At 34.9% G+C, this 13,158-nt stretch overlaps 1 long non-coding RNA gene across 5 annotated transcripts in view; it reads right to left on the bottom strand.

Moving 5' to 3' along the window:
• Nucleotides 1-13,158, bottom strand: part of LOC129532269 (uncharacterized) — a 294,256-nt gene that overhangs the window by 150,941 nt on the left and 130,157 nt on the right. For 4 of the 5 annotated variants that reach the window (XR_008677928.2, XR_010132993.1, XR_008677931.2 and 1 more), the window contains exon 2: nt 5,404-5,457. The exons of the other annotated variant lie outside the window; for it this stretch is intronic. This is a non-coding gene — a long non-coding RNA (uncharacterized lncRNA). The remainder of the gene's footprint in view (nt 1-5,403; nt 5,458-13,158) is intronic. 5 annotated transcript variants of the gene reach the window in all.

Below are 13,158 nucleotides of genomic sequence, written 5' to 3'. Positions count from 1 at the left end.
ACTTTTTATTTTATAACCTCTTCGTCTTAATCTTCTCAATCTGGCTATTCACCCACAACCATATGAACGTATACTTTAAATATAACTTAGACTTCCTATGGAGTAATCAAATGTGCACTTTTAGGCTTTAGTTCCTGTAAATTTTGCTGCAGAATTCATTACCTCTAACCAACTCTTTATTCTTAAATATGATCCTTTTTTTGTCTAAAATTTCATATTCTTAAACTTCCTTTCACCTGACTAGTCATTATCTGTCTGTCCCTTTGCATTCTCTCTGCACTAACCCTCCAAATATGGATATTTCTTGAAGCTCAAAGAAAAAATGATCCCCGTCTCTACTAAAAAGTACAAAAAAAAAAAAAAAAGAAATTAGCCGGGTGTGGTGGCGGGTGCCTGTAGCCTGTAGTCCCAGCTACTCGGGAGGCTGAGGTAGGAGAATGGCGTGAATCCGGAAGGTGGAGCTTGGAGTGAGCTGAGATCATGCCACTGCACTCCAGCTTGGGCAAAAGAGTGAGACTCCGTCTCAAAATGAAAAAAAGAAAAAAGAAAAAATGAAAAAATGATGCTCTTTCTCTATATTTCTTCTCTTGCTTTGATCCTCAATAATGGCTGTATACTGATGATGCTAAAATATATTTATCTCTGCTTTCTTTTATAAGTTTTTGTTACATATCTCCAACCTTTTCGAGAATATTGACACTGAATATCTCACCATAGTCCTAAATTTTTTACAGCTAGAACTTAAAAAAAGCCTTCTATCTCAACTTTGTTTTCTATCAATAATACTATTATTCTTCCTATAGCACTACTTCAGAATACCTATCCTTTGGGATACTCTGTATAAGGCAGAGTCATAACCAAATTGGAACATAAACTTTATTAAATGGTTACATTGTTCAGTGTCCAAATAACTGAATAGCAAATTAATAGACTACTAAACATTCTCTTCTCAATCAGAATTATTAAGGATAGAGTGATAAGAAAACTTGGCATCAGACATGACATCTCATCAATTAGTGAGTGCAATAATTATATCCATGGCTAAATGAAAGAGAGAGAAAGGTCCATGTAAATTTACATTACCTCTGTTTAAAATTTCTTTTAATATTATAAAACACAATTACAATGAAGCTTCAAACAATAAAAAGTCCCTTTATCAAATTTTTGACATATCTAAGGTGCGTAAGTCCTTGTACTCTACCTTTCGTGAACCTCACAATGTAAAATTTATAACTTGTTTTAAAATTGCTATCAGTAGGAGCATATAGATTAATTCAATAATAGCTTTGTTCATTTTATGATTATAATAACTTTTATAAAATACTTTGATTTGGGGTTTGTGCTATTGTGTAGCACAAACTGTACAGTATTGTATAAAAATATCTATTTTTGGTTTCTGTTACTGACATTCAAAATTCAACATAAGAGGAGGCAGAGCAGATAAAAATGAAGAAGACCAAGAAAAGGTTCTCTGAATTGTTTGGGGGAGACATGAAGCCTGTAGGGAGATAAATGGTGGATGTTTGACATTTAACAAAGAAGGCAGAACTTGAACAACATTTATAGAAAAGTGGAGGCTCTAACCAAAGGATTAGTTTAGAAAGAGGAAGATATAAGCATATTTAGAAATAAAGGGGTGAAGATAAATTGCCATTGCTACCAATAGAGAAAATAATTATAGCACTGAACCTCAAAGGATGTGGCATAGAATACTTTTTGGAATATATATATATATAATCTCCTCTTTGGAAAAGAGGAAAAACCTCACAATCATAAAAAAGAAGTATAAGTTATATTCAGAATCACCTACTTGCTAAGGCAGGATAGAAACTTATTCATTTCAGAAAGAAATGGGTCAAAATTATCAGTACAAACATATTGTAGCATGTAAGTTTATTACATTTCTGACTCCAGTGACATAAATTGTAGGAATTCCAAATTTCTAAGAATGTATTAAAATATGTATGCGATATTGGAAATCTATGAAATTTGCCACATTGATTACATAGAATGTTCAGGACAGTAAAAGCAGAACAAAATAAAAACTATCAATGAATAAGAAAGAAATTATAACACTCATTTTCTTGCATTCTAATTATGTAACTGTCCACTAATCAATAAAAGCATAAACAGTTTTTTATCAGGTAAAATGGTGACCTATGTCCATTTCTCTTATTCTTATTAATGGGTCAGGGCAGAATCTTAAGGTTGTTGGAATCAGTCTCAAGTTTTAATACTGAAAATAGGAAGAATAGGCTGGGCCTGGTGGCATACACCTGTAATCCCAGCTACTTGGGAGGCTGAGGGGGGAGAATTGCTGGAACACAGGAGCTTGAGGTGCAGGGACCTGTGATTGTGCCACTGCACTCCAGCCTGGGTGACAGAGTACAACCCTGTCTCCAAATAAATAAATAAATAAAATAAAAAAGGAAAAGAAACAAATAGATTACATATAATGTAGAATACTTTAAAAATGAGAACTTTATTATAAGAAAATTAGCAATTCAAAATGCAGTGCTATTCATACTAAGATTTTGTCTCTATGATGGAAGACTTCTGTGTAAAATGTAAAAAAACAAACAAACAAACAAAAAAAAGCAAAATCAATGAATAGTTATTGTAGTGGCCATGGCCATGTAGTAGTGAAATAGTTCAATATTTAGGCCGGGCATGGTGGCTCATGCCTGTAATCTCAGCACTTTTGGAAGCCAAGGTGGGCAGATCACAAGTTCAGGAGATCGAGACCATCCTGGCTAACACTGTGAAACCCCATCTCTACTAAAAATACAACAAATTAGCTGGGCGTGGTTGCACGCGCCAGGTACACAGGAGGCTGAGGCAGGAGAATTGCTTGAACCCGGGAGGCAGAGGTTGCAGTGAGTCTAGATCATGCCACTGCACTCTAGGCTGGGCAACACAGTGAGACTCATCTCAAAACATAAATAAATAAATGAAATAGTTCCACGTTTAATTGAAAATATACAGTTCATGCAAATTAACTAAACCAATGTCTTTCGTTTTTATATCACAAAATCATCTCTCCTGCAAGCTGTATGATTGATTCACAGCTTCTGCCAAGCAGCAGTGAGTTCACAGCCTCAGGTCCTTTTCCTGAGCTGCCTTATCTCTTACATTCGATTGTGTATTCTTTGTTTTTTCTGAGGTTATATTTTCAAGTTAGGAGTTTTCCTTTCGAAAACACATGGCAAGATGCCAGAAAAGTAACTCAAGTGGTTTTTGGATGACTGGAGTAATTTTTAGTGTTTTGAAGTTTCTGAGTTTTCTATATGGGCTTCTCTGATTTTTGTAATAAAAGAATTTCACTAAAATGTGATAATATTTCTTACAATCAGCAGGTAGCATCAATCATTGAGCCAAAGAATGAAATCCTGAACGTATTTAATGAAATTAGTACAAAATACACCAAATAAATAAATACAATATATACACCCATAATGGCATTTAAATATTCATCTTTTCACACTATTTTCTGCCCCAACATAGATTAACTCCCACATAAAATAATGAGCATGAAGACAATATGGTGATCATAAGATTGCTTCATATCTTCAATGACCAAAATCTTTCTGTCTTTTTCTTTGAATTCTGATTCAAAGATCACTCAAGAATAACTTGACAATTTTTCAGTGGTATAAGGTTTCAGGAGGATTCTATACTTTCACACTGTATTAAAAAGCATCAACTATGCAAGTGCTCTTAGCTGGGATGCTATTAGGATGACATGTTGACCTTATCATCCAGAATCATAGAGTTCCCAACTCTGGCATCCATTAACTGATTGCAGTCTCATTGTGGCTACAGAAGCAATTGATCTCATCTCCTTTTAACTCTGAAATCTTGAAAATATATCTAACCTGCTCAGCTATGACTCTGTCACCAGTGCCCTTTCTGACCTTAGCTAGAAAGAATTTAACATGTTTGGTTCAACTTTATGAAAATTACTGTGAAATAACCCTTGCTGTTGGTCACTTATTTCTTTATTAAATAGCAGTTTACAGAGGAATGACTGTGTGCCAGAAACTGCTAGATGCTAGAGGTACAGACATCACTAAGACAAGCGTAAGTACAGCGTGTTCTGAAAGCTTACAGCTACGGCTCTTGCCCTAGCTTGAGAGGTCAGGGCAGAATTCATCACTAAGGCAATGCCATGTGAGATTGGATGCAAATAATGAGAGAGAATCACTAGGCATAGGGATAGAAGGAAGACAGGAATCTAGCGCCCCCTCCCAAAAAAATGGCACTATGTGAAATAACCCTAAGGCAGGAAGTAAAAGGACCCATTCCAAAAATATGAAGCAGGTGAGAAGTCAAATCAGCCCCCAGAGATAACATGCTATTGGAAATTAGAAAGCACTTTAGGGATATAAGCATAGTAGAGACATATTTATGCCAATTATTTTTAAAAGATAACTCTGGCTAAAATGTGATAATTTCATTAGGCAAGACAAAAGAAGGAGAAAGACCAAAGATGAGGCCACTGTGGTATTCCTGAAGAGACCTCTGCCTTTGGGAGATGGATATAAAGAAACTACTATTAAATAGGTCTTCCAGACTGGATGAGCTAGACCTGATGCCCTAAAGACAGGGGCTAAGGGTAAGAGAGTTATCAAGAATGGCTGGGTTTCTCACCTAGATTTTTCCTTAGTTTATGTGCTAGCTGTTAAGCCTGGGTATAAGCTGCATTAAGTGCTTGTTTTGGTAATTTTCCCCATACTCCAATCTTTTAGAAGTCAGATGACAGATATCCTCAGGCTGACTGCTTGAATGCTAACTTAGACCTTCAATCATTGCCCGTTTGTGGATTTTCCATTGCCTGCCTATTTTAACTCCTTATTTTCAATTTTCTGACCTTGAATGACTGCCTCAATTACTGCATTTATTCTTTTTTCTACCCTCTGTATTTTAAATTGTTTATTTTATACTGCTCCATTAAAAAAATAAGGATACTTTTAAAAATACCTACAATAAAATAAAAAATAAGAATTCAAGTGAAATCCAAAAACTGAGTGAAAGCTGGGCCAGATTTGTGCAGGTCAATAGGGTGTGAAGCTATTTTTATAAAAAGAGTTGCAAGTTTTAAATATCACTTTGTGGTGGACAAAGCAAAAAATAAAATATGATTTATTGCCCAGTTCACATTATCTACAAAAGGAAATATGTCAATTATTGGAGGAAAGCTGTAGATTTCTTGGCACTTAGGAGTGACACATTTCTCTCAAAAAAGAGAGCCTAAATGATGCAGTGTTACAGCTCAACATCCCTGCACTAAATATAATGCTGACTTTCATATACTACTTCTTTCTATTAGTCCTTTTGCACATTGTTATAAAGAACTACCTGTGACTGGGTAATTTATAAAGAAAAGAAGTTGACTTTACTCACAGTTCCATAGGCTGCACAGGAAGCACGGCTAGGAGGCCTCAGGAACCTCATGATCTGATGGAAGATGAAGGGGAAAGGAAGCAAGGCACATATTACAGGGTGGCAGGAGAGAGAGAGAGAGAGAGGGAGACAGTCAGGGCGAAACCACCAAACACCTTTAAACCGTCAGTTCTCATGAGAACTCACTCTTTATCATGAGGACAGCATGAAGGAAACCATCCCCACGATCCAATCACCTTCCACCAGGTCCTTCTACATGTGGGGATCACAATTCGAGATGACATTTGGGTGAAGACACAAAGCCAAACCATATCATTTTTAAAGTATTTAACATATTAGTATGAAGAGGTAGTGCACAGTTATTCTAAAAATAATTCTCAATGCTATCCAAATATATTATTTGATCCAGGAATAAATTCTAGATTATAGAAAACATATTTGCATTGAAATGGAGAAAACAGAATAAAAGGGAGGTACATTTCACTTGGGCAGAATCTAATAAAGTGGGACAGATTTCTTACTATACACAATCTTCACCTCAAGACTCTAACATGCTCACCTAAGGGAGTATTACCTCTGGTATGCACTACCCAATTCTTGAAGTATTGGGTAATTGGGTATACTTCAGGTATGCTAGAGAGAAAAAAAAATTGAGAAACACTGATATTGGGATATGGATATAGGCTATGTCTCAAACACCCCTTTTTCCAACACATACACACACACACACACACACACATGCATGCAGATACACACACAAAATCTCTCACTTAGATGGAATTTTGACAGAAATTGGACGAAAGCTCGTTCAGGGTCCTATATGTGAAATAGCATTAGTGTTGTGATTAAGAGCACTGTCCCTAGACAGAGGTTGTCTAGACGTAATCTTGGGTGAATTACCAATCTTCCTATAAACCAGTTTTCTCATCATGAAAAGAAAAAAGAAATAAATCTTATATCTCTAATAAGATTGTTGGGAGAATTAAATAAATTAATTTGTATAAAATACTTAGAAAATTGGTTGGCATGTAATATGTACTATTCATTGTTTATTGTTATTGTTGTTGGGTTTTGTTTTGTTTTTTTTTTTTTTGAGACAGAGTCTTACTTCATCGCCCAGGCTGGGATGCAGTGGTACAATCTCGGTTCACTGCAACCTCCGCCTCCCGGGTTCAAGTGATTCTTCTGCCTCAGTCTCCTGAGTAGCTGGGACTATAGGCATATGCCACCACACCTGGCTAATTTTTACATTTTTTGTAGAGATGGGGTGTCAGCATATTGGCCAGGCTGGTCTTGAACTCCTAACCTCGTGATCCACCTGCCTCAGCCTCCCAAAGTGCTGGGATTACAGGCGCGAGCCACCACACCAGCCTCTTTATTTGTTTTTAAAACTACAAGAAACCTGGTGGGCAGGGTGGCTTACAACTATAATCCCAGGGCTTTGGGAGTCTGAGGCTGGAGGATCACTTGAGGCCAGCGGTTTGACACAAGCCTGGGCAATATAGTGAAACTCTGTCTCTACAAAAATGAAAATAAAAATAAATTAACCGGGCATTGGTGGTATGCTCCTGTAGTCCTAGCTCCTTGGAAGGCTGAGGTGGGAAGATCCCTGGAACCCAGGAGTTTGAGCTGTGATGATACCACTGCACTCTATCTTGGGTGTCTCTAAAAACAAATAAATAAATAAATAACATTTTTTAAAATGACAAGAAACCCTTTGTAAGAATTTGAAGGGCTACTATTCTTTATTTTTCAGTATTTTTTTAAAAACATTCGGCGTACGTTTATTACATATCTACTGTGTCAGGTCCCATAGTAGGGTACATTAAGTCAACTGTGAGTATGATAGATTTTCAGCTGCCAACCCCTAAGCTCCCTAAATATGTTGATGAAAAAAGCCTATTTAACCTTTAAAGATTTCTCTCTCTTTTTCTTTCTTTTTCTTTATCTTCATTTTTAAAACTTTTCTCATAACTCTTCAAATAGATACTATACACAACACATAGTTTAGAAAACTTGCCTAGCCATATTGCTTGAATATATACAACTTTGCAGATTAACTGAAGAGATAAAAATGCTCAGTGTTGTGAGTGAAAATTTAGGAGCCACATCTAACAGCCCACCCTTATGTTGAGGTTGGCTTTTAAGTACTGAGTAGTGTCTGCAGATATGGACTTAATCCTAGAGCACATAGCTAAATCTGTTCATTCATGGAGGAAGTTTTGCTCTAGTCTATAGTTTGCCCCCATATTACTCTACCTCATCCTGAAGGAGAATAACATACAACCACTGATAACTGCTGTGGATCCAAAAACTATTTATATGTGTCACAGGGCAAATCCCCAAATTGTGATTCAGCCAGGCAGCCCATGTAGGTTCTTAGCTTCATGCAGGAAAGAATTCAAGAGCAAACAGAAAGTATAAAATGAAAGCAAGTTTGTTAAGGAAGTAAAGGAATAAAAGGGTGGCTACTCTATGAGCACAGCAGCCCCAAGGGCTGCTGGTTGGCTATTGTTTTGGTTATTTCTTGATCATATGCTAAACAAGGGGTGGATTATTTATGAGTTTTTTTGGGAAAGGGGTGGAGAGTTCACAGAACCAAGGGCTCCTCTCCTTTTCAGACCAATACACGGTAAACTTCCTGGAGTTGCCACGGCAATCGTAAACTGCTATGGCTGCTGGCGAAAGTTCTTTTAGTATGCTAATGTATTCTAATTAGTGTATAATGCACAGTGAAGACAACCAGAAGTTGCTTCCATTGCCATTTTGGTGTTGACTGGCTTTTTTTTTTTTTTTTTTTTTTTTGAGACGGAGTCTCCATCTGTCTCCCAGGATGGAGTGCAGTGGCAGGATCTCAGCTCACTGCAAGCTCTGCCTCCCGGGTTGACGCCATTCTCCTGCCTCAGCCTCCCGAGTAGCTGGGACTACAGGCGCCTGCCACCATGCCCAGCTAATGTTTTGTATTTTTAGTAGAGACGGGGTTTCACCGTGTTAGCCAGGATGGTCTCGATCGCCTAACCTCGTGATCTGCCTGCCTCAGCCTCCCAAAGTCCTGGTATTACAGGTGTGAGCCACCGCGCCCTGCCAGTCAGCAGGGTTTTTGTGACCTGTGACTTGTGAAACAAGTCTGCCGAGTTCCTATCTCATGTGTATATTCCTGGTAACATTTGAACGTGACCAAAACTAATACTCCATTTCAATTAACACAAGTCACATGTACTTAAGTATTCAGAGATTGAAATCAAGGTATGTTATTCAAATGGTCTTATATTAGCATGCATATTCATTGAGCTCTTAAATTAAAATTATATACCATGAATATATGCATATCCTTTATGCATATCCTGAATGCATATTAGGAAGCTAAGATTTAAATATTGTATTTGGATTTTGGGGGGCAGAAAAGTAAATTGCGAACTAAATTTTTTCTAAAATTATTTGTGACATTGTTTTCTCCGCTAAAGAAATGAAAATCCAAAAACACTCTGAGAATACATGTCATCATTATTTTTCGTAATGGAAAACATTCATTTTTATGTCAGAATTAAACTGTTAGTACCTTATAGGAAAACATTTTACATATTGAGTATATGAAAAAATTTAGGATATTTAGGTAAACCCTTTAATGGATTTGAAGAAAATATTTAGTTTATCAAGGGAAAATATTCAAGAAGTTAAAATTAAATTTAAAAAATAAAAAACATAAAACTTTCTAAGATACTTATTCTAGTAGACAGCTTAGTAACAAATACTTTACAAAGTCATCTTTTAATTTTGTTCTAAAGTATTTATTAAAATATATTCTTAACATATTAAAGAAACACTGTTTGGAATACAGTCAGTACTTCATATAGTTCAATATTTAAAAGTGCTTAAAAATGTATATGTAGATATCCATTTACTTATATATTTAATACTAATGTAGATGGCAACATGGTAGCTATATGTTTAAACTAATAGGTGTCTGATTATAATAACAAAAATAGGATTTTCGTATAGTTTCAGAAGTCAGATATTTTTGAAGAAAGGCAAATTTCATATCAGAGACATGCATATGATTCCCCAACTCAGAAGCAGTCTACCACAGAGGTAAGAGTTGTTTCCGGACATGCACAGACTGTTGTGATTTGCAACTCCATGATCTCAGTCTCGGGACAAGTTGCATGATTTGCTCCTGCATAATATACCTAGAAGGTTCAATAATCATTTTGGGGAGACTGACAAAACAATGAGCAAACCTAAGAATCAGTTTTTTCATTTTCTCAAGGTACTTGATAAAGCAGGTAAACATAAAGGTAAATATTATGGTTGTTTATAATTGTTATTTACATTATTATTGTTTATTAGATATTAAGATTATGGCTTCAAATTATTATTTGACATTATAAATATTTGATGCTATCATAAATATTTGATGCTATCATAAATATTAATTAGAAGTCATAATCTTAATAATATCTAACAAACAATAATAATATAAATAACAGTTATAAACAATCACAACTCTTGCCAGGCCTTCCAAATGGTTGAGCAATGAAAATAGCTTAACCAAAATTTCTCCCTTTAACAGTCATATAAAAGCTACAGTAGTGCATTTTTAAAATAAAATAAAATATCAGAGACAGAATTAGAACACTTTGAAAAATAAGTTTAAAATAACTTGTTCAAATTCTCCTAGAATATTTAACACTGGTATTCTATTAAAACCTGCTTACTATAAAACTAATGTCAATGAGATCTACATTCATTCATAATACTTACAAACAAATCAGTATTATTTTTAAATATTAGCATTAAATAACATAAGAAATTATGAGAAAAATAAACTCATAAAAAATGTAAAGAAGGAATATGAGGACTCTAATTTCTAATAAATACCTTTAATTATGGTATTAATTATGATACATATACTATGTTTTTCCAGAGTGACATTTTAAAATTAAACTGTGTTTTATTTATGTTTTACCTGTAAAAGTGTACTAACACTGTAATGCCAGATAGATAGATATAGATAGATAGATAATAGATAAAACAGCACTTTGAATACTTCTCGGTTTCAAATTTGCAGAAAATATTGTAGGATGTTTTTCTTGTTTCAAAGCTTTATTTTCCTAAAAATAAGTACAAAGTTCTGTTTTATGATAATCTCTGACATTTTGAGTCTTCCGGAATAAATCAGTTATTTTAATTTAAAAGTGTTTTAAATGTCTGTTACAAAATATTTTTCATATATATGCAATTACCTGTGTTTTCACATTTGTTCAAACAGATTTGTATTAATTTGCAATTTTTTTAAGCAAACTAAAGATATGCCTCAATTTTTTTGATTTTCTAAATTAGCAATTCTTCTCTCCTGGCAAACCATAAACTGTTTCAAGAATGTCACTTTCTGCTCAGCTACAGAGATATCTTTGTAAAGAGCATAATTTCTAAGAATGTGGAGATTAACACATGTGAGAGTCACTCACGTAGTTATTATTTTATTTAAATATAACTTCTCCATAGTTACATCATAATGTAGCTTCCATTCATCTGCTTAATAGTCTTAATATAATGTAATCTCAAGGTAATCGCTAACCTAAGAGCAACCTCTGCTGGCAAACAGAGGTTGAGCTGCAAGCAGCTTTACAGTAGTTTTACAATGCTTTTTCACCATGCCAGATTAACAAGTATATTTTGGAGAGGGTTTTAACATTTTAATTTTATACAGCAGTGTGAAAAATTGTATAGTTTCAACTTAAAATTTAAAATGAAGGTAACCATAAGTGTTTTTAAGATTAAGCAAAAATCAGAAATTCTATGTTAAAAGCTTGATTTTAAATTCTCAGCTTTGGAGTTTGAGACTCATGTATAAAGTACAGTTAAACGGGGATAAGAGCTCAAATTTCACAGAACTCTTCAGAATATTAATAAGAAAATGTTATATCAAAAAGTTTATTATAAAACACAAAGTACTATATAAATAAGTAAATTCTAAATTTTAAAGATGATTTCAATATAATGAACAAAACAGACATGATTAATAAATTTTTTCCAGGTAAATATAATTGTAAATGAGAGGTCATATACAGAGAAGGGACAAGAAAATACTTTTTTTAAGAAGCATATAAAAGAAATGTTACCTAGATAAAACTTTCAAACATTACGTCTATTAAATATACACTCACTCTTGTGTTTATGTTACTAAAGCACACAGAGTTGAACCATAAAATGTGAGCTGCATACTAGTCCATAATTACTCAGTAAATATATGTAATTGCCTTGTCTTTTGGGTTAGGTACTATGGAGGAATATCATATAAAGGCATACACATCTACCATGGTGAAATTAGATCCACAAAAATAACACACTTGTACAATAGTGAATAACTCAGATCTGCAAACACTGTGTGACCGTTTAACTACACAGACTATATCCATTTGACTGCTGTATTTATTTTGTGTAGAATCATCCCTCTATACTTCATCGGGACTTCTTCATATGGCCTAGAAAACATGTAATATCTTATGTCAGTGATTTTTCAACACAGAGCCACTTATACAACAGAACTCTCTAAATCTGACTCATACTTTCCAAATGTATTTCCTACATGATTTTGTCATTCACGTTTACCTAGCCTACCAATTTTTTGGACAAACCTTGGCACTTTCTTCTTAACAGTAATAGTAGCTAATATGAAAGCCTAGTGCAATAGTTCTCAAAATGTGATCAAGACTCCTGGAAGTCCCAAAACACATCCATGGGGTTATGAGGTCAAAACTATTTTTGTAATGCTAAAATGTAGTTTCCAATTTTCATAGCGTTGACATTTGCACTCAAGGTGCAAAATCAGTGATGAAGAAAACTGATGGTTTCTGGGCACAAATCAAGGAAGTTGTACCATACTGTACTATTAGTCACTGTATTCTTCACCACCACACACTCATAGTTAAAAAAAAAAAAAAGCCAGATTCAGATTCACATAAGGACGGCCATGAAGCATGGAAAGTGTGTATAAGCGCTTCTGCTGCACACTAAAGTATGATGATCATCATGAGAAACAGCAGTTATTCAATTATGTGATGTGATTTTAGAGCTGAACTAGTTGCTTTTGCTTTTTACATGGAAAATCATTTTTACTTGAAAGAACAATTGACAGACTAACTACAATTATTCAGAGGATATTTGGCAGAAATGCTTTTAAAAATGAACAAAGTAAGCTTACCCTTAAAAGAAAACAACTGACATTGTTTGTTGTTAATAATAATATTCAAGATTTCGGCCAGGGGCGGTGGCTTACGCCTGTAATCCCAGCACTTTGGGAGGCTAAGGCGGGCGAATCACGAGGTCAAGAGATTGAGACCATCCTGGCTAACACAGTGAAACCCCGTCTCTACTAAAACACACACACACAAAAAAATTAGCCGGGCGTGGTGGCAGGTGCCTGTAGTCCCAGCTACTCAGGAGGCTAAGGTAGGAGAATGGCATGAACCCGGGAGGCGGAACTTGCAGTGAGCCGAGATCACGCCACTGCACTCCAGCCTGGGCAACAAAGTGAGACTCCGTCTCAAAAAAAAAAAAAAAAAAAAGAAAAGAAAAAAAATTCAAGATTTCAAGCAAAAATGAGAAGTACAGAAAACTTACATCTGTCATCATAAGCTTAAGATCTTTCTAATAATTCGAGACTTCCCTAAAGCAATTGTTGGTGACAATAAATGTGATTTTCTGATGTTGCGTAATCAAATGTGTTTAACATTTGAAGACTGGCATAAATCA

This window comes from Gorilla gorilla, chromosome 2 (genome assembly GCF_029281585.2).
Source record: "Gorilla gorilla gorilla isolate KB3781 chromosome 2, NHGRI_mGorGor1-v2.1_pri, whole genome shotgun sequence".
Classification (NCBI taxonomy): domain Eukaryota; kingdom Metazoa; phylum Chordata; class Mammalia; order Primates; family Hominidae; genus Gorilla; species Gorilla gorilla.
The sequence above is the reverse complement of the archived record's forward strand: the minus strand, read 5'-3'. Positions and strand labels throughout refer to the sequence as shown.